The sequence below is a fragment of the Anabas testudineus genome, chromosome 13 (genome assembly GCF_900324465.2).
Source record: "Anabas testudineus chromosome 13, fAnaTes1.2, whole genome shotgun sequence".
Lineage (NCBI taxonomy): Eukaryota > Metazoa > Chordata > Actinopteri > Anabantiformes > Anabantidae > Anabas > Anabas testudineus.
The window spans coordinates 2582514-2602681 of record NC_046622.1 but is presented as its reverse complement, the minus strand read 5'-3'; the positions used below and the strand labels follow the sequence as shown (position 1 = coordinate 2602681).

Sequence of the window (20168 nt, the reverse complement as noted above, 5' to 3'; positions counted from 1 at the left end):
AACCTGAGTTTTTGTCCTGGAAGCATTTGGATTTTATTTTCATTGCACACCTTGTGGATTTGCAGCAGTTTTTATTTTATCCTTCTCAACAGAAAACTACTGTACTAAACTCAACCAAACTAATTCAGCTGCTAAACCGAATGCTGTAGGTTATTGTGTGGCGGACACAAACTCCCATCTATTGAAGAACATGTTCATCCAACTGTCTACAGCTTTTAGTGTCCTGTGATACTGGTATCAAACATTTTGAACAATTGACTCAAACTCTGTGCATCAAATCATGTAACAGTACAAAGGTATTGGTACAGTCAGAGTTTAACATTAAAAGATACTGAAGACTACTTTCAGAGGGGAGGGTAATTTATAGGAGGCAAGCCTGAACCAGAAAGGTACCTGGACAGGATGACCCAGCCAGTCCACACCAACACCTCCTTCAGGAGGCTGGTGGAGGCTGCGCTCTCACTGGAGAGGAGCAGTGAGGGTTCACAGCTCCCTGCAGGCAGCTCTCTCACAGGACATGTTCACTTCTCACTTCAGCAAGCTACTTTCACAGCAGTGCCTCACATTATGCTGCTCAGCTGAGCTTTCTGTCCTCCTGTCAACCACAGTGTCACTCAGCGTCTTGGATTTGCTTGTTCATTCTGCCTCAAAATCATTTGCACATCTAAAAAATATTTTTTATAATGTGCTATGTCAGGCAGCAGACTTAAAACTGAACTGAACTGAACTGAGCTGAACTGAGCTGCATACTGTGGGTCAAACTAATCTTTAACTAATAGTAACTAATGTATCAGCCAGCAAATCATGTAGCAGTCAGACAAAACGTTTCCTGACGTGCAGGAACTAAGGCTTCACTGTGTCGTTTCAATGATCTTCAAATCTCACCAAGCTAAAACGAATGCTGTTAAATATAAACGTACAGAGAAACTGTCTAAAATGTAAACCTCATCAGTTCCTGTATATCCAAACACTCACGCACTGACTGTTGATGGAGAGCTGCTGTTGGACTGGAGGTAGTTTCAGTATAGGAGCAGTTCTATGGCTGCTCGAGAGTTCGGGCTCCCACAGGCAATTGTGAACACCGTCGGGGAAATAATAGCAGAAAATCATGTGTATGCTGTGGGCATATGTGAGTCTCTGAGTGATGTAAAGACCTTTTTTATCCTCTCATCACAGTTACATGTATTCTTTGACAGTATAGTGCTGCCCACTGTATGTTGACAGCAGCCATTATTCTCCTGTTACACACGTGGCTGTGCTGACTAAATAGCGTAGTGATCCTGGGAACATGGCATCGGAGCTAAGCGACTTAAAATTGAAGCAAAGAAAAGCCTCAATTCACAGCTAGACCGAAGTGAGATAAAGGGGCAACACGTGGATTGTAATCTTATTCAAAGCACAAACATTTCCAAATAATCGGAAGCTGTTTTATCACAGGGAGATAGAAAAGTAGTTTTATCATTGATGCAGAATTTGATAAATAAAGAAACAAGACTGCGATCACCAAAGTCCTGTCAGTAGTAGTGGTCTCAGAGGAGGAGGAGCTGTCTCCAGGATTTGAAACAGGGCCAAATGTCTGAGGCGAGCTTTCAGAGACTGTGCAGAATCTAAAAGTTCTAGTAAAGCAGTAATAAATATGTCTCCTGAGTTTGTCACACCACCGGTAAATGTGTCATTACCCACCTAGACAAATTTGAATGATGAAATAAATCTGTGTAAGATTAGGTTTCAAAACCACGATACAATAATCAGTACTCTGTGTTCTGAGAGCTGCAGCGTGGGTCCATATTCATAAAACTCACCAACGTTATTTCAGCTGACATGTCCGACACCCGTCCACTCACACATGGGCTCATTTCTTCTGTGGAGTCGTGACATTTATCCCGCGAACGCCTAGAGCTCATGGGAAATTGTGTTCTTTAAAAGCTGCAGTAAAACTAAATAATGTATAAACTCACCGTACGTACAGTATCTTGACACAAGTTATAAACCAAGCTGTGGACAAAGACTGGAAGTTACCATCTCTACCATCTCAGATGAGGGGGAAGTGGGTTCATCAAAATGATGCAGATGATTGTGTTGTTTTTAGTTTGTCTTCCACTAAGAGACAAACCGTCCTGTCCAGCGTGATGAGAGACGAGTTTCTGCCCAGCGCCCAGAGTTCAGAGCAGCTCTGCTGTTTGTCATGCTGCTGTGGTTTTAGTCCGGTGCACGAGTGGGCGACTTTCTGCAGAGCCGAGATGCTTGTAAGTTAAAATGCTGTCATCTCGGTGTCTATCTGAGCCAATGGTGAAATCCCTAAATAACAAACACGACATGCCTACGCACATCACCCCCACACACACACACACACACACACACACACACACACACACACACACACACACAGGTACACAAACACAGGTACACAAACACAGAAGCAGTGTGTGTACACAGGCCACAGAGAGACAGAGGAGGTGACAGATTAGTGTGGGAGAGGAAGTCATGGGTGTAAATTATTCAGGAGTGTGTGTGTGTGTGTGTGTGTGTGTGTGTGTGTGTGTGTGTGTGTTTTAAGGAGAGTGAGAGGAAGAGACAGTCAGGAGGCAGATCCTGTAGCAGATGAAATACAAAAATTTTAAGAAATAACAAGGTGTAGTGCGATGTCTAGATGGTTTGATTTGATTTTCCCTTTTCTCAATCAAACCCCGTCCATCCACTGATATAAGTTCAGACACAGCATCAGTTCCTCCCTCACCTGTTCTCTGATTCTCAGCTTTCTCTTTATTCTCTTGCCTTCCTCCCTACATTTCCTCCTCCATTTATCCGTGTCTCCCTCTCTGGAATATGATTCTCCTTGTTTCTTTCTGTCTTTGACTGAAAGCAGTGATGCTAAGCAGGGGGAGCAGAGCAGAGGCAGGAGGCATGAACCCACCTTTCTAGCCATCTTCCCTTATCATCTTCCCCTTCCTCCTTCTACTCCTGTCTCAGCCTGCTGCTTCACAGATCTGCCTCACCTGCTAAATAATTTATTATATTATAGGTAGCAGTAGTTGGAGTTGGAGCTGATACACAATAAACAGTCCTACCAAGAATCCTCCATAATGAAGTGGTGACATTGAACATATGTTTAAACTGTTGTATGCATTATACTTGAAGGTGCTTCTATTCTTTTGTGCACCTATTTATGTTCATGAGTGCATACAAAATAACATACAGACCTCTCAGGATACTGCCGTTCAGCTCAACAGCAGCACAAAGGGGTTGGTAGTAACTGCAAAACACATTAGAATAAAAACTCAGTCAAAACCAGATCCAAGCTTGATGGGAGCAGGGGTGCGTATTGTTATTGTTAATGCTGATGCTTATCTTTACTGCTACTGCTCTCCACGTGCACTATGACTGATACCGGGGTTTTTCTCAGTTTCACAGTATTTATTATTTAATTGAATGTGAAGTGCACCAGTACTCAGTGTCTGCTTTACTACTACTCTATAAAATTGAACTGTAATAAATATAGATCCACAGGTGACTGGCTCATAACTCTGTGTTATAACAGGAAAAACAGGGGGAGGGGACTGGCTGCAGGGCCTCTATAGAAGACAAAACACCAATCTATGACACATTATCTCAACGTTTTCATTGCTGCATAGTGAACATGTAAATATATAGCATTAGTCCATCTAGAATTAGCTGTGAGGGTTTCTCCTGTTGGTCCAATGTAACTGGCTCCTCTAGCTTATTAATCCTTAATCAACTTCATACCCCAACATTACAGAAATAACATATACACACATTCATGTAGTTATGATGAGAGGAGTCTGGTTGGAAAATAAAGCATGTGGAAGCTGTGACTGGAAATAAATTTCCTTGAAGATAGATGAGATTGGACAAGAGGCTGGAAAGTCCACAGGAATGAAGAACACACAGAGAAAGAGATCAGTACGACGACAAACCAACAGGGTGGAAAGAGGTAGGAGAGAGAGTTCAAGCAAAAAATCCCAACAGGAGCATGATTAGCATGAAGCGTGATTGTACAGCCACAAAGAGAATACAGAGAAATGTACCATGATCACATAAACATCACACAATTAAGAGAGAGAAAGTGAAAAAGGCTGATTAAAGTTGAACCATTAGGAGGAGAAGAGAGAGGCTGGGAGGGTCTGAACGCAGTGATCATAAAAAGAAATTAGTCTCCATTGTGGAGAGGTTCCCTGTTTATTTATGGAGCACAATAGAGAGGTTGTGATGTGGCTCACACAATCATCCTGGGCTGAGTGGATCCAGCGTAGCGTGACCTTTGCCTCTGGTACCACACTCCTCACACTCAGGACTAATGATTTATTATATTTCCTGCTTGAGGAGGGAAAATAAGGACATAAAGTAGAGATCTCACATGAAAAATGATCAGCACAAATGACTAACTTTTATGTTTCTTTGTGCACTGGAGTTAAAATAAAACCTTTCATACCTGGTTTATTAGAATATAGAAATATGCTCTGTAGCAGTGTAGATGTTATCTACTGCTCTCTAACTGCACATTCTGCTGACAACGTAAAGAGAAAGCAGCTTGTTACTGGTTTCTTCATCTTTCCAGTCACTCTGTGTGTCCCGCTGTCAGTTCTTGAAGATGAAGGGTATGTCAAGTGTTTTATGTGAATGATAGACGAGACAGATGGGAGGTGAAGTTTGTGTCATATCTGTCTCTTAGATACAACACTGAGGCTCAACACAGGCATCCTGCACCGTGATACAGCACAAAGGTTAGAGATGAGTCTGTAACAGGTACCTGAATGATGCTTAGTGACTGAGACAGACAGAACAAACATCACTAATTCCAACTCTAATTCTAAAGCTCGGGAACAACCTGTATAATAATTTACTACTTAAAAACAACTTGTAAACAACAGGATGGACAGTTCTACGTTTCCACCGCTGTGAAATCGAGACAAAGCACATTCACCCGACTCTCTGTGGATCAATAAATATTTATTAAATTTGCTAAATTAATATTTTTTATCCTCTAAAAAATTAAAATGTTGCATAATTTTTTGCACAGTGTGCAGCATCTGTAGTCCTCTGGGTAATTACACCCCAAATAATTAAGCAGCTATCGCGTCTGCTTTTCCAACAGACGTCTGTTGTTTCCTTCGACTTCTTGGCAGAGAAGAGCGTGAAGATGCTGACTATAGAGCAGGAGTATCTAAATAAACATGGCCAGAGAACATCGTCTGAGACACTAAAATGCTGCTTGAAATGACTCTAAGATGATGCTGAAAAGTCCTTTTTGTGTTAACACAGTTGCATTTTCTCCAAATATGTGCTAGATGCAGTCATAGTTTTACTTTCAGCATAAGTAGTTTCACCCTATTTGCACTCAAACATAGAATTTTGATCAAGTGCACTTGAGCTGTGGTAAAACAAGTGGGGCAACATGTAGTGCATGTAAAATATTCCACCCTAGCTTTTGTGCAGAGCACTCAAAGGTACGGTCTTTGATTCCTTTGGCAGATCAGTTTAAAAGTGCCTTAAAGGTACTTGAAGTATGGTTTTCTTTGGTGTTTTAATCCATGTCCAAGTTTGTTAGTACTAAGACGTAATTTAATTTAGACTGATGGGTTTTGTTGGGCTTAAAACTGTGCACCCTAAAGGTGCAGTGCTTAAAGTTACAGTCATCCTTGAAGGAATTAGAGGGTCTTAAAACCAGGTTCAGTTCTTTGCAGCTCTGGCTTCAGTTTCTGCTGAAATCATGATGCACTGCGTCAGAGGATATACAGTATGCAGAAGCTGAAGCTTTCTGTTTTCTCCTGTGCTGTAGCTCAGCAGGGGGCTCAGAGGTTCAAAGCTGTGTGTCATTCTTAATAAATAGCAGCCGTCACTGGCCCAGGGTTTGGAAAACAAACAGACCTTTAGTTCCTCTGTAGGTGTGATGCTGAACACTGTTGGCCTCCCTTTCTACTGGTCAGAGGAGTTTCGTTTGAGTCTGTCCGATAATGTCCTCCAGTGATTTATCTGGAAGTATTTTTCATTTTGAAGCTGCACTCTCTTTGAATTCACTTTCATTTTTTGATGCTGTGTAATGTCAGTGCTGTTGACATTTACCGCTGGGTCAGTGCAGGGTCACAGCGAGGGACGCTTTAAACAAATTCATAAAGAGACTCCAGCCAGTGGGCTTGTCAGGAAAAAATAATGAAACACATCACAGTCAAAGTGCTCCCCCCTGCATGCATTAGATAAGCAAGACTATAACTGTGAGAGCAGCCTCCCCCTCCCTGCGGCCAAAGGTTTTTTCATAAACTGGATCAAGAGCTCTCCAGTGTTTTCAAAGTGCCACTTCGTGGCCTTCATCGTTGTATTATGACCGTATATATATATGCATGTTTAGAGCTGTCTGTTCTCCTGCATGTCTGCCTCCACAATTAGAAGAACCTCATAGTGTACGTGATGCAAATACATACACATCTACATGTTCTGTTAGTATTAGCTTTCAAATTACTTTAATCACAACAAGAGGAGAGGAGGAGATATGATTTGAAGTATTACAGTGACATATTTATTGTTGGCATCTTTTAGGTCATTATTCAAATTGAATTTTAAATACCCACAAATGCTGCTACACACAAACATCTACAGACTTTTAATGTATAAACGTTCTTGTAGAGTTTTGCGTTGTTGTCGTAGTTCATTCAGACTTTTGATATGATGCGAACATTAATGCGCTATCATTGATTTGCAGGGGCTGACTAATGCTCTGTATAAATACACGGCATGAAAACTAAACTGCAGTTCCCAGATTTGTGATGGCATCAGTAAGAGACTATTACTTAATAGATGGATTTTGTTTTATTTATTGCTTTAAGCTACTTAAACCTTGAGGTAGGTAGCAGGGATTTAAAGTGAAAGATTAAATGGAAATCAGTGTGTTGAATGCTGTAATTCTGCTTTGTTCTTAGTTACAAATAGTTTTAAACTGTTTTCTGTAGATAATGGTTGGTGTTTGTGGATGGATGTGTTTTCTTCCTGTGAGTCTTTCTGGGGACTTTTTAAGTAGCTGAAGCTGTATGTAGAACATAGTTGGACACTTTCCTCTGTGTGTAGTTTTAATAAACAATATATTCTGGTTTTAAAAGAAGTCTCAAATGTACTTTCTTAAAAGGTAGATTAGAGGAATTAGGTAAGCATAAAGACTGGAAACTCTAATTACCATGTATAATTCCTTAAATCTGTCCTGGAGTAGAAGAGCTGAGCTTTATGTACCAGACTGTCGTCTGGCAGCTGTTGGGAACATAAACTCCTGTAAAATCACAAATAGTTTTACACTTGTTCTGTGCTGCTTAAACTACTTAAACCACTTCTGTGCTGCTGGTTCGCTTTATTGCCGTCACCTATATTATCTCCACATACTGTAGCTATATTTGAGCTCTGCTGGATTCATGGCAGGTAATACATCCACGGTAGTGCGACATCCTCTTAATTAAGAGTCTATTTACGTTAAGATGAGCTGAGCTGTCAAATACCACAGAGGCTGTAATGTTCAAGCACAAAAAGCAAATGTTGTCCAAGCATTTTATGTACTAGTGAAAAATTTGAATGCTTTCAAAAATAATCAAATCAAAAACACAGTTCTACATGACAGGTTGTGAGCGTGGTCGCCTCACAGCAATAAGGACCTGACTTCAAATCCACCATTTGTTCTGGTGCCTGTCGATGTGGAGTTTCAGTGTTGTCCCAGCACTCTGACTCCCTCTCACAGTCCAAACACCACAGTGAGTGGTTATTTGGTGACTCTAAATTGTCCATAGGTGTGAGTGTGACTGTTTGTGTCTATGTGTTAATCCTGTAATAGACTGGTGAATGTCCGGGGTGTACCCCACCTCTTGCCTGATAACAGCTAGGACACAGGCTTACAGTAGCATACAGTAGCTTTAAGGCCACAATTAATGGGCCAATTAATTTCCTCTTACCAAATACAGGTCTCCTTAGTAGAACGTTAAGGTTAAGAGTAACTGATTAATGGTAATTAATTATAAGTCAATTAAAAGTTTCATTGTTGTTGTTTTTTTTTTTTTTTTTTTGTTAAAAAGTAGATTATTACATTTTAAATTAAAATTGATTTTAAGTTTAATGTTGTAAACAACTATTATATCTAGAAAGAGCTGTTTATTTAATACAATAATTACATTATGAGCAGACATTAGTCCTGTTCTAGTGGCACATTGTGTTCACTAACACATGTTTATCACCTGAAAACATGGAAAACAAGGAAATGACTAAGAGATCCTGAACTTATATAACTAATAGTTTATTTTATTTTATTATTATTTTAGGGTTATTTTGGTGCTTGGACAGTAAAGAAAACATGGGGAGAGAGAGTTTATGTGTCATGTGCTGTAACCGTCTGAATACCAGGGAGTTCTAACAGGTAAATATTTTACCTGTGAAATAATCTGCAGCTGATGTGACAATTTCACGGAGGAAACCTGAAAGTCATACAAACACATGGCAGACAATTTATAATTAAATTATTGTATGTGGACGAAAAGAATGAGAAGCATGATAGTTTTTGCCGAGATTGAATTTAAGAAAAATCCTCCCTGGAGACGGAGAAGACGTTGCTCTACTGAAATGTGATTTATTTTTATAGCAGGAAAGATGGTTGACAGTGAACTGTGGAGAGTCAGGACAGAAGAAATCATTTTCTCTGGAAAATGACTTTAGTCTAGACTCTTCATTGATGTGCCTCCTCCCCTGTGCCATGATGCTCTCTACAGTCACTCACGAATAAATCACCTGACTCTATTCATAGCAGGATCTCCACAAGTTATTGAAATATAATGTCATTTTCTGTAGGCACACCCTGAGAGAAAGGGGTCTTGTTGCTATGGTGACAGGTCTGCCAGATTTGCGTGTTAATTGAAGAAACGTACTGTGAAAAACCCAAATGGAGCAAATTAACTTTTATTGGTACATTTTACAGTGGATGTTATTTTGAAAACGCAGTTTAACGCGACCTTTAGAAATACTGAGATGTGTCGGAGGGAGACGTGGTGCAGGACTACAGCACGGTGAAAGAGCAAGGCGTTTAGAGAGACAGCTTGGAGAGGGGGGTTATTTAGTGGTGAACTTTCGTGTCTCCACTCCTGATAAATGCCGCTAAGAATGTCTGAGAGTGTTGCCGTCAACCTTTATCCAAGACCTTTATGTCAGTGATGGTCTGAGCAAAGAATGGCGCCGGATGGTGTGGGAGGAAAGAAACTGATGTTTTATTAGAGTCACAGCCAAGGTCACACCTGTTTTATACACACCTGCAGACGGTGAGTGACCTATCTTGATCCACTTTACTATTAGAGCCACGTGTTTCATACTATACTGTTCACATGTTCACTTGTTAAGAGCAAAAACTACCTTTGATGTTTTATGTGTGGTCCTTCATTTGTAAATTGGATGTGTGCTGTTGTGTATACATCTTTTGTAATTTGCTAAGAAAAATTGCGTGTGTGACCTCTCCAGACTGGAAGATCTTAACTAGCTGCCGAATTTGCACTTGAAAGTGGAGATGACCAGATGAGCAGGGGTTAAACCGGACTAGAGAGCATCAGTTGACTGAGTCTCATTAGATGAGTTCACATTGGAGAACAATGGGTCATCTTTTTGTCCATCTCCAATCGTACATCCCGCTCAGAGTGGCTCCACTGAACCGTTAATAGAGGTCAAGAGCTTGTGAAGAAGGATGGAGGACTCTGGATCCTTGGATTTCTACACAGAATACAGTGCAGTGTAGAGATGCTGTTGTGAAAATCTGCTGTATATAGTGATTGTAATCACTGTGGGCCTCAGTATGGCACAGCTCATTCTCCCCTGATCAGCTGTTTAATGGAGCCTTAATTGGGGAGCATCAAATGACCACATCAACTTTGCCAGGAACTGTAGGATGTAAACCAGGAAAAACCAAAACCACTTTAAGCCAGAAGGGTTTGTTTTGGTAGCAGCCAGTAACAGTTCATTACTTGATGTTACAGCAAAGAAAACAATGATTTCCTTCATCTATTATATGTTAAAATAACAGGTATCATGACATATGTCACTTTTTGTGAAACAAAATAATTATATTAACTTAATATTTTAAAACTTTGTCAGTGTCCTGAACATCCACACAGCCGATGTTGGATGTATTCTATATAAGGTCCCACAGCCCTGGTGCTGTAGTCAAACCTCTACTAAAACTACTCTGGAGGTTTTAGAACCAAAGTTTTTGTTGTTTGTTGCTTTTTGTTTTTTGTTGCCTGCTGTTTTTCTCACCCCAACCGGTCGAGGCAGATGGCCGCCCACCCTGAGCCTGGTTCTGCTGGAGGTTGTTTCCTCTCCACTGTTGCCTAAAGTTCTTATTTATACAATTATTCTCTGTAAGGTCTTAAACCACTGTAAAGTGCCTTGAGATGACTTCTGTTGGGTTTTGGTGTTATACAAATAAAACTGAAATTGAATTGAATTAGAGAGATCTGAACATGTCTGTGCACCAACTGTGAATACTTATGTACATGTGATTTTTTTATTTGTAATACATTTGCAAAGATTTTAAACAAACCTTTCACTTTAAAAATATGGGGTATTTTAAAACATGTATGACGTACATTCTGTAGTGTCCCTGAGATATTAAATTGAATTGGGGGTGTGAGGGCAAAATAATATTTAGAGTCTCCCCTAAAAGAGAGATGATCCAGAACTACAACAAGAGACCATGAACATGTTCAAAGCAGTTTCAGTCTCGTTTTCAGTACTGTTACACCTCTATCTAATGTACTTATTGTTATTAAATGTATTATTATTATTTCTTGGCCTCTGCTAGAATTAAGTTACAATATTTTGTCATGATATTCACTAAACTATAAACATAGCTGTTGATCCACACATAATAAAAACTAATGAGCTTCAAAACAAAGATAAAGAAAGATGAGAGAACTCTAAAGTAAATACATATATTCTTCTTTTGGCTGCTCCGTTTAGGGGTCATCACAGCAGATCATTTGTCTCCACATCAACCTTTTCTCCTTAACTTTCTCTGTCACAACAACTTCTCATTTATCCTCCAGTGTGCACGTTTCAGTATCTTATGATTTGTCTATTTTTATATTTATAAATATCTGTGTTGCAGACTGGGACACACATTAAATCCATTCATGTTATTTAATGGCTTTTAAAAGCTAAATCTCATCAGAAGTTAGAGACTTTTACTTGGCTGTGGTCAGAGAGGAATTTCTGTCATAATCTGCAGCAGACGACTCAGACTCACCAATATTTAATAAAGGCCAAAATCAACCCAGTATATCAGCACACAGACACGTCTCACCCTGCTTCTCTTCACCAGCTCACTTCTCCTCTACTCTCACACCATCTGTTTTTATGTGACTCGCCCGGCACATTCATGCCCAGACGCTTGTGTGTGTATTAATGTTTGTGCTCATTATGTGTGAACCCATCTCTGGGGATGATTGCTCACCAAATGAACTGACATCCAAGACCTGATCGCTGCCCCGTAGCCCTGTTTCGCTCTACCTCTCTGCTTGTCTTTGTGCTTTCTTGCGTCCTTTTCTCACTTTCTGTATTCCTGCCATCTGTCTGTTTGGTTTGCTCTGTTTGTTTCTGTCTGTGTGTATGCCTTGGCGAGCTCACGGTGTGTTGGAGATGCTTTCAGGTATTGTTGCCTCTGTATTAGCAGTGAAATGTTTAAAACGACATCAAAAGTGAAGCCTTTTATCTTTTATTCTCTCTCTGTAGTCTACCAGGGAGTAACGAGATCTATGTGGATCAAGAGTTGAAGAAGGAGCCCCTCAGACTAGTGGTGAGTTTACTCTCCTTCCTGCATTGCTATGTGTTCCTCTTGGGAATCGCAGTAACTGGGCCAGATGCTGTCAGCTAGAGGAGACGGGGAAGAGAGTTGTGGCATCTCTAGTTTGTGTGTTGCAGACACTCTAGCCTCAGTTTTACATGCGTTATCTTACATTGGACTCATAGAAGTAACTGTTGCTAGGCAAAAACCACATTCATAGTGACCTTTTCTACATCCAGTCAGCCCAGTTCTTCTAGCCGTCCAGATCGAACAATCCTGTCGGCTGCACAAAATACTGCATTTTACATGACAACTTGGTAAAAACAGGGTAATAACCAGATAAAACAGAGTGTAATGGTTTGATTATAACAAGGTAATAAGGGGCTAATATTTACATAATAGCATTGCACCTGGGTAATTATTCATATAAAACTTTTAAAATAATAATTAGGTAATAGGAAGCACACACAGGGTAGTTTCTGTGTAATTACCATGAAACTGTTTTTATTTTATTTTATGATAAAACCACCTTAAACCAAAAACATGAGAAAGATAAAATACAACAGAAGAAATGGACTCTAAGAACATTTCATTTCATTAGTCCATAAATGTGGAGCTAACAAACATTAGCTTACTAGTTTGAACTGTGGATCCATGTAGAACGACACGTACGCACACACACACACACACACATACGGCACACGAACATCATTTAACACACAGACAGGAGATTAGGTATGCATGACCACCACACACGCACATTTATGTTCATTAATTATTTTCACCTCACACATCCATAGCAGCACGCACAGATTATAAATAGATAACTAGTGCAAAGTAATACAAAGACACACACATGCACCGTAATGATCCCCCAAGAGCGCCCATTCATCACCACTTGCCTGGGTTGCCGTGGGATACAACTAATGAGCCATTACAGTAGCTGCTACCCAGAATACTTTGGCCTTTAAAGCCCTCGGTCCTCTTGGTCATTGGTCAACACGCAAGCAAATGTGACTCTGCATTTGTGTGTGTGTGTGTGTGTGTTGTGGGTGTATGTTAATCCAGCTCTTCTCACCCTGACTGATGGAGCTCATGTCAAGTTGTCAGGAATCCAGAGGGGAAACTGCAACAGAACTCAATTACTGTCTCCTCGTGGACCACCACCCCCATACAGACACACACATACACCCTGCAGCTCAGCCCTGACACTCTTATTATATAATTCTTCTCCATTTTCCCCTTTTTACACTCTCCTGAACTTTCTCGTTAAAGCCCTGTAGCACTCTCCACTCCTCCGTCATCTACCCTCATTTGTTCATTCTTTCCCTCTCTTCTTCCTCTCCCCTCTTTCCCTCTTCATCGACGCCAGTTGTGTCACCTCCCCCTCATTGTCTTTCACTGTCAGAGCTGCACTTTAATAGGCTTTATATGGAGCCATACATGCTTACAGTATGCATGTGTGAGTGACTGTGTGGCCAGTAGCCTTGCTTTGTAGATATGTAGAGGCCCCATCAGAATGATTTGTGAGAGCACAGGCTGGCACATGTGTCGGCTGAATGGTTCTCATCGGCCAGATGTGACAGTGACAGATGTATTTATGGATGTAGTTAGGCCTAGCATGAATAACAGAGTGTAGAGAGAGGATGTGTGTAGCGTGATGGGGTTCATGAGTCTGAGGTGTGATTCCAGTAATAGAGAGCACATGAAAAGGACATATTAGCATATGTTAGAAAGTGAGATATTGAGGAAGGTTAATAATGGAAAACCTCGGCTCCGACTCTTGACACTTTTTGGAAACATTACTTTTCAGAGCCGCTCTTTAAAATCTAAATTGTTCATAGTTCAGTGTCCAAGTTTTAGTCTGAACTTTTTTGCTTCTGGATGTGACTTTTTGGAGGGTTCTGAAAAACGGTAGATTTATTAGGTACATGTCCAGTGAAGAACTCAGGTTTCATTGCTTGAAATATTCATGACCTTCTCCCCAAATTTACCTCATGTCACACACTTTAAACACAGAACAATGTTAACAATAGACTTGTTGGACGATGATTTAAAGACTGATCTCTTCCTATTTTCTCTTCCATCTCTATTTTCTTACCTTTTTGTTTTGTGCTTTTCAGCACAACTGGCCAAAATCTGAAGACAATCACTCCTTTGTAAATGATAAGTCAATAACATAGTTATAACAGTTCTTATGCTGCAACACAATAGTGAACAGCAGTGAGAGGGAAACTTTAGAGAAACCAGGTGATTCAAACTGGTCTGAGAAATGTTTGCAGAGAATTAAATAAATAAATGTTCACGTATACTCCACGATTTAGTTGAGCTTCAGCTGTACTGAACTGAACTCCACAGCTGCATAAAAACCCACTCCCTAAATCTTTCATCAGTACATTTGTTGTGTCTCTATTAAAAAGCAGAAGATGCAACATATTTAAATTCTGTTAAAATCTCCTGCTGAAATATGTTTTAGCCAAAAATTAAATGTGTCAATCCAGTGGAACTTTATAGTAAATTATTCATGTGGTTCTGCTTCTCAATGCATCTGTTAAAACTGCAAACAAAATGTGTGTTTGAGGACTGTGCAGAATACTTTATGAGACTTGACTGACTCAGACTGCAGAACAGAAGACAAGCAGGTAGAACAGTTTGAAAGGCTGCGCTTGGATTTGAAACAACTAAATGTAATATGTGATGTATCTACAGTGGAACAAAGTAGAATGAAAAAGCCTGTTTGTTCAGTGTAGTTCACCGTTTCTGTCATAAATATTAAAGACTTCATGAAGTGAATCTGTGCAGTTATCCACGGGATCTTGGACAGAAATGTCCCACATTGAATTACATCTATTAAATCATTAGAAGTAATGTAACACCAGGAACAGGAACTCAAAGCCAGTTGATGGTACCGTGTCAAAAAATCAGTAAATTGTAAATTATATTCATATTTAAATATTTAATATTCCCACATCTGTTTGTCTGAGTAAAAGAATGAATGAAGTTCAGAAGCATCACAGAGTTATGGTGTTTACTATTCTCTGAGCACACATCTACTGTTTGATGAAATAAATTTAATCCTGTTTTCACTCGTTGTTGTTGGTCTTCAATCCCTTCACTTCACAAGTTATTGATCTTAAGTGTTGGGTCTTCTTTTGTTTGCAGCTTTATGTTTTTAGTATTATGAGCTGTTTTAAATCTTCTTCTCTAATTCTCAGTGGATTAGTTTAGTTCATAAATCTGTTTCTTCTAACAAGTCATGTCAGTTTGTGATTCCACTCATGCTGCATGTTGCTGAGTTAAACTTTGCATTAAGATGGTTTAAGTAGTTAAGTACACTGTTAGTCTGACAGTGTTATTGTAACAAAGGATAATGAATCTGGGATAAAAAGGCAGATACAAACCAATGATTCTGATGAGGTCCTGTCTTTGTTTTTTACTGTTACTGCAGGTGATTTTCCAGTTGCTGCAGTCTTGCTGTGAAGTGACCATTTAAAGCTAAATTTTGTCCACAATTAACCTTTCCAAACTGTCAGCTGTAGCAGCCTAAAGGTGTTGGAGCATGTTTCTATTGTGAGGAAATAATAAGCAGTCTGCCTCCAGTGTGATAAACTGCTCGTTGAATATGGTTTGTTTAATTTCTGAGGGGTGAGTGTAAAGAGAGACTTTGACATTCAGTATTTCGCCTGATTAACTGTAAAATGATGCTTTCTATAAAAAATTGTCTTTAATAGTCTCTCATAATTAAGTGTAAGTACAAATACCTGGAGGTGAAAAACTGGAAAAGGTGAGCACTAAAAACAGAAACGAGAGAGGAGGTGAGCATGCTGAGAGTTGTTGCCCTTCAGTTTCTTACTGCAGTACGGCCCCAAAGAGGCACACAGAAATACACAAACAGAAAACAGGTTGTATCTAAGAACCGACAGCAGCAAACTCTCACGTACGGCTGTAATTCCCTGACTGCAGAGCGATTTGCCTGAGGACAAAAACTTAGAAAAGATAGACAATAGAAAAACTCTTCAGCATTCAGCCTTCCTCCTCTGTCTCTTTTTCTGTACCATTTTCATTTCATGCCCTATTTAACCTCAATTTACACATTCATTTTACTCTAACAGTGCTTTTGCAATAAAGTCTTGGTCTCTTATGGAGAGAGACATACGGACCATGCAGGGAAAGCACCTGTACCATGAACAGTATGTACCATGTATTATACGTAGGGTTGTTAAACTATTTAAAACCTTTTTATAACCTTATTAATTACATGCTCGGTGATTAAATCATCTAAATTAATTTTATTTCTTAGTTTGTGCTGTGAAATGTTATTAAGCAGACAGGAAACCTTTTTCACCATTAGGCTCATATAGACTTCTTATATTATAGTGTTATTTGTGCTGAAAAACAAAATAAGAGTAAACAGTGCTGAGTCGTCTTCAACCAGTCAAAGAAGGTTTGACTTTAGCTTTGAGGTCAGTTCGAGTTGTTTTTTATTTCTTAGGCTGAGGTTCTGATGGTCAAAGCACTTTAATCCAAAGAAACAGTCAAAACAAGCGGTTGAATTGGTGGCTGTGTGTTGTTCTATGTTCCAGTGAGACAATAAACTACAGTGGTGAAGGCCAGTTTGAGGAACTGATTTATGTGTTTATTAGTCGCCACATAAACGCAGTTTGTAGCACTCACATGTAAGCACTGTAGGACTGCGTCAGCTCGAAGGACCTGGGTTCAAATCCGCCTTTCTGAGTGAGTTTGCATGTTCTGTCTGTGGTCTATGTGGGTTTCCTGAGGCCACTTCGACCCCCCCCCCCACAGTCCAAATACATGCCGCTGGGTTAACTGGTGATTTAAATGTGTCTCTACATGTCAGCCTGTGATAGACTGGTCACTGCTGGTGCCCAATGACAGCTGGGATTGACTCCAGCATCCTCAAGGTGTAAAGTGGAATTTAAATTTTACAAACTCAATAAATCAGCATGACATATGTTTTCATACTGGAGAAGGACCAGATACCAGATAAAACATGACCATGACAGTAGTATTATCAATGCAACATGCAGGCGTTGTGTATAACCATTAATAATAATGCAATTTAAGGTATTCTACGTGGTAATACTACATGATTACAAACAACTAGACAAATCAGACGGGTACACTTCAGCCTCTTTTAGTAGTTTTCTACCATCTTTGAGAAAAAATGCGTCAATCAATGGATTTGGAGGGTTCAGCTGAAAAGCTGCTTCTTCTTTACTCTTTTTAGTCACACACACACTCGCTGCCTCTTCCATCACGTCTTTTTTGGGTTGGTGAATTTCAACATGACATTTTCCTTTCTGGGTTTCTTTGCTGTCTGCTGGCTCTAATATTCTTCTTCAAGAGAACAAGGCTCAGCAGGCATGAAGAGGACAATTGTTGGGACCAATTTGCTCCTTAATTTAGCCTCAATTTATCCTAACGAGTGTGACTGAGTGAGAGGGCGGGAAGGAGAGTGGAGAGGACTGTTGGTTACTTAACCCCAATTCCTTATTTGTTCCTAATCATGTCATGTTATGCTATAACTCAGATGAACAGTTAATTAGTCCGAATTTATCAAAACAAACTTGGAACACATAACACAACTAGTGTCACTAACTAAATGATAAATGTTAGATATGAGACCCACAGAATTTACTAATATGTAAATTATTACTTGAACAGTAAAACGTAAGCTCGATATATTGAACATATCCGTTCACTACTGCACATAAAACAATACTATATGTACTAAATGTATTGTATGTACTAAATGTATTGTATGTACTATATGTACTATATGTGGAAGGTTTGCTCCCTCGACCAGTTGACAGATCAGGAAAACACTAGAGAAATAGGGAAAACAAACAAACAGGGAACAGGGACACTGAGTTGGGGTTTTGGGAAGTGAGCAAATCTTTGCAAATGTAGTCAAATTTTCAAATTCATTTTAATACATTTGCAAAGATTTCAAACAAACCTCCTTTATATTGTCATTATGAGGTATTGTTTGTATAATTGTGAGGGAAATAAAAATAATTAAATTCATTTTGGAATAAGGCTGTTACCAGTTAAGGACTGTGAAAACTGCCTGGTAACCTTTTTATATGGATCTAAAACATGTTGAAAGCAGTCGGTTCATTGGCCAAACATACAAACACACACACAACCTGCTGCTGACTCATCACAACAGCAGCCAAACGTGACAAATGAAAATGGAGATAAATCCTGATTAGCAATGCAGTGATAGGTGTGAACATCATCCAGGTTACACATCACATTCATCATCTGTGAATGAGGTCTGGGAGCCAACAGGGAGGGATGCTCCGTAGTAAAGGACTGTGCACTGTGGTAAAGGGAGAAGAAGAACATCTGGCAGCAGATGGGCCAGAGGTTTGGCTTTTTGGGGTGGGGGGGGGAGTAGAGGGATAGAAGTGCTAAGATCTTTGTGCCTTAAACACACATCATGTTTTTCTCTGGATTCACTGAGGTCGTGCTGTTGGCAACTTTTCATGTTGTATGTTTCTGGATCCAATTAGATTTACAAGTACTGGACGAAAGGCATCCAGGGGCTGTAACTGAAACGTTTATTAGTGGCTATATTATCTAACAGGTCCTCCAGCTTTTACACCAATATATACCCCCCATTAGATGTCAGGCGGCTGGATACACTTATTTTCTCCCTCAACAGCCAGAAACACTTGATAACAACCGTGAAACAAAGCGTTTTGGTTGAGATTAGAAACATCTGGGTCAGGTTTTCGGAGTCACGTTTGTCATTTTACTGGTGAAAATAACATCAATAGGAAGTCGTCTTATACCTGAGGAGGCCGGACTTGAACTTGTGGTTTGTTTTTAATAAACTTTGAATTTAAATTTAACCTTTAATCAGGTAAAATCACTGCAGCTAAACTGTTCAGTTACGACATTGAAGTCAGAGTTTTTCTGTTTACCTCGGTATTAACATCTATTTCAGTACCACCTCCACCTGCTCTGAGCTGTTGTCTCTGGATGTTTGTCTTGTAACTCATCTCCTATTTATTTTGTGGCCAATGGAAATATTCTGAAATTCAGAGCGTAGTGAGCTTATAGAAATTCCTGCACTGAAGTTGCCTGGGAGCTCTTCTTAACTTGCTAGTTCAGTAGCAGGTGCAGCACAGGAGCTGACTGTGAAATGAGCTGATGTCTTAGTAAATCAAACGCAGGAAATGGGGTAGAAAGGAGTTCAAGACATCCTGTGGGTCTGCACTGCGTTCTGTTTAGAGAAGATCAAATCATACGTTTAGGTAATTTAAAATAAATAAAAAAAACTTCAGGCTTTTTTGGCTTTGAATAAACATCTAGACTTAAAATGTGATTTGAATAACAAGCAAGTGTATTTAGAAATTACGTTTCTCTTGCTTTTCAGTTGCCTCATGTGTATAAATCAGTTCTCCTCTTGGTATTTCTGGCCAAGAGGAGAACTGACAACTGATGAATCATGTCTTACAGAATGATCACAGTGCTCCGTCCACATGTGGTCGTACAGCTGTGTTGCAGAGTGGAGCGTCTTCTCTCACAAACCATCACCAGCTTCAGAGAAACTTTAGTTTAGTTGAACTGGATCCTCCTGCATCAGGACAGTATGAGAGGTGCATTTTGGTTCATTAATGTCTTACATCTTGACTTTCTGACTACTATTTGGCTTCATGTGACAGAAGAGGTTCTAGTTTATTAAAAACTGCAATGTTCACTTCATTATGTTCTATTAGTTCAGCTGCTTTTAGAAGTGGAAGATTCAACCCTCCTTTGTGTCACTGGAAATGAATGACATCACATTCTGCCCTGAGCATGAACACAGCATCAATTTCCCTCTCACACTCTACATCCTCCCTCTGTGCCCACTTTCTCATCTCATTTACCAAGTTAAAGGAAATTTGATGAGTGATTGTTCTTCATCAGACACCTCTGTTGTGTCAGATGAAGCCAGCTGGCAGATATTCGGTGTAAAGCTTTCGCTGCAGTAAACTCTGATCACACTCATTTCTAGGAAGGAATAATTATAAAGTTTTTCTCCAGAGGCCATCGACACTGAAGCCCAGCTGTCGGAGATGTTAATGAATTATTCAAACAGAGGGAAAACAGCCACAACCCAGTCTCTATGTGTGTGCATGTGTGTTTGTTTGTAGCAGCATGTACAGGTATTTAGCCATGGTTTAACTGACCCGTGTTTAAAGATACACACCAATACAAACTGAACATAGAAAGTAGAAACTGTTTGCTGCTTTCTTCTGAATAAATTCAGGTTTGCAGCCCAGTATCCATTCTGTAGTTACACCTTCACAGGCAACGTCAGCGCTAATATTTGGTCCTAATTCAGAAA

The 20168-nt window shown here is 39.7% G+C and overlaps 1 protein-coding gene across 1 annotated transcript in view; it reads left to right on the top strand.

The window, feature by feature from the left end:
• The window catches only part of slc8a2b (solute carrier family 8 member 2b), a 115615-nt gene that overhangs the window by 54025 nt on the left and 41422 nt on the right, over positions 1-20168 (top strand). The window contains exon 4 of the mRNA XM_026371149.1: positions 11755-11818. The gene's annotated coding sequence lies outside the window, so the exon portion shown is untranslated. The remainder of the gene's footprint in view (positions 1-11754; positions 11819-20168) is intronic.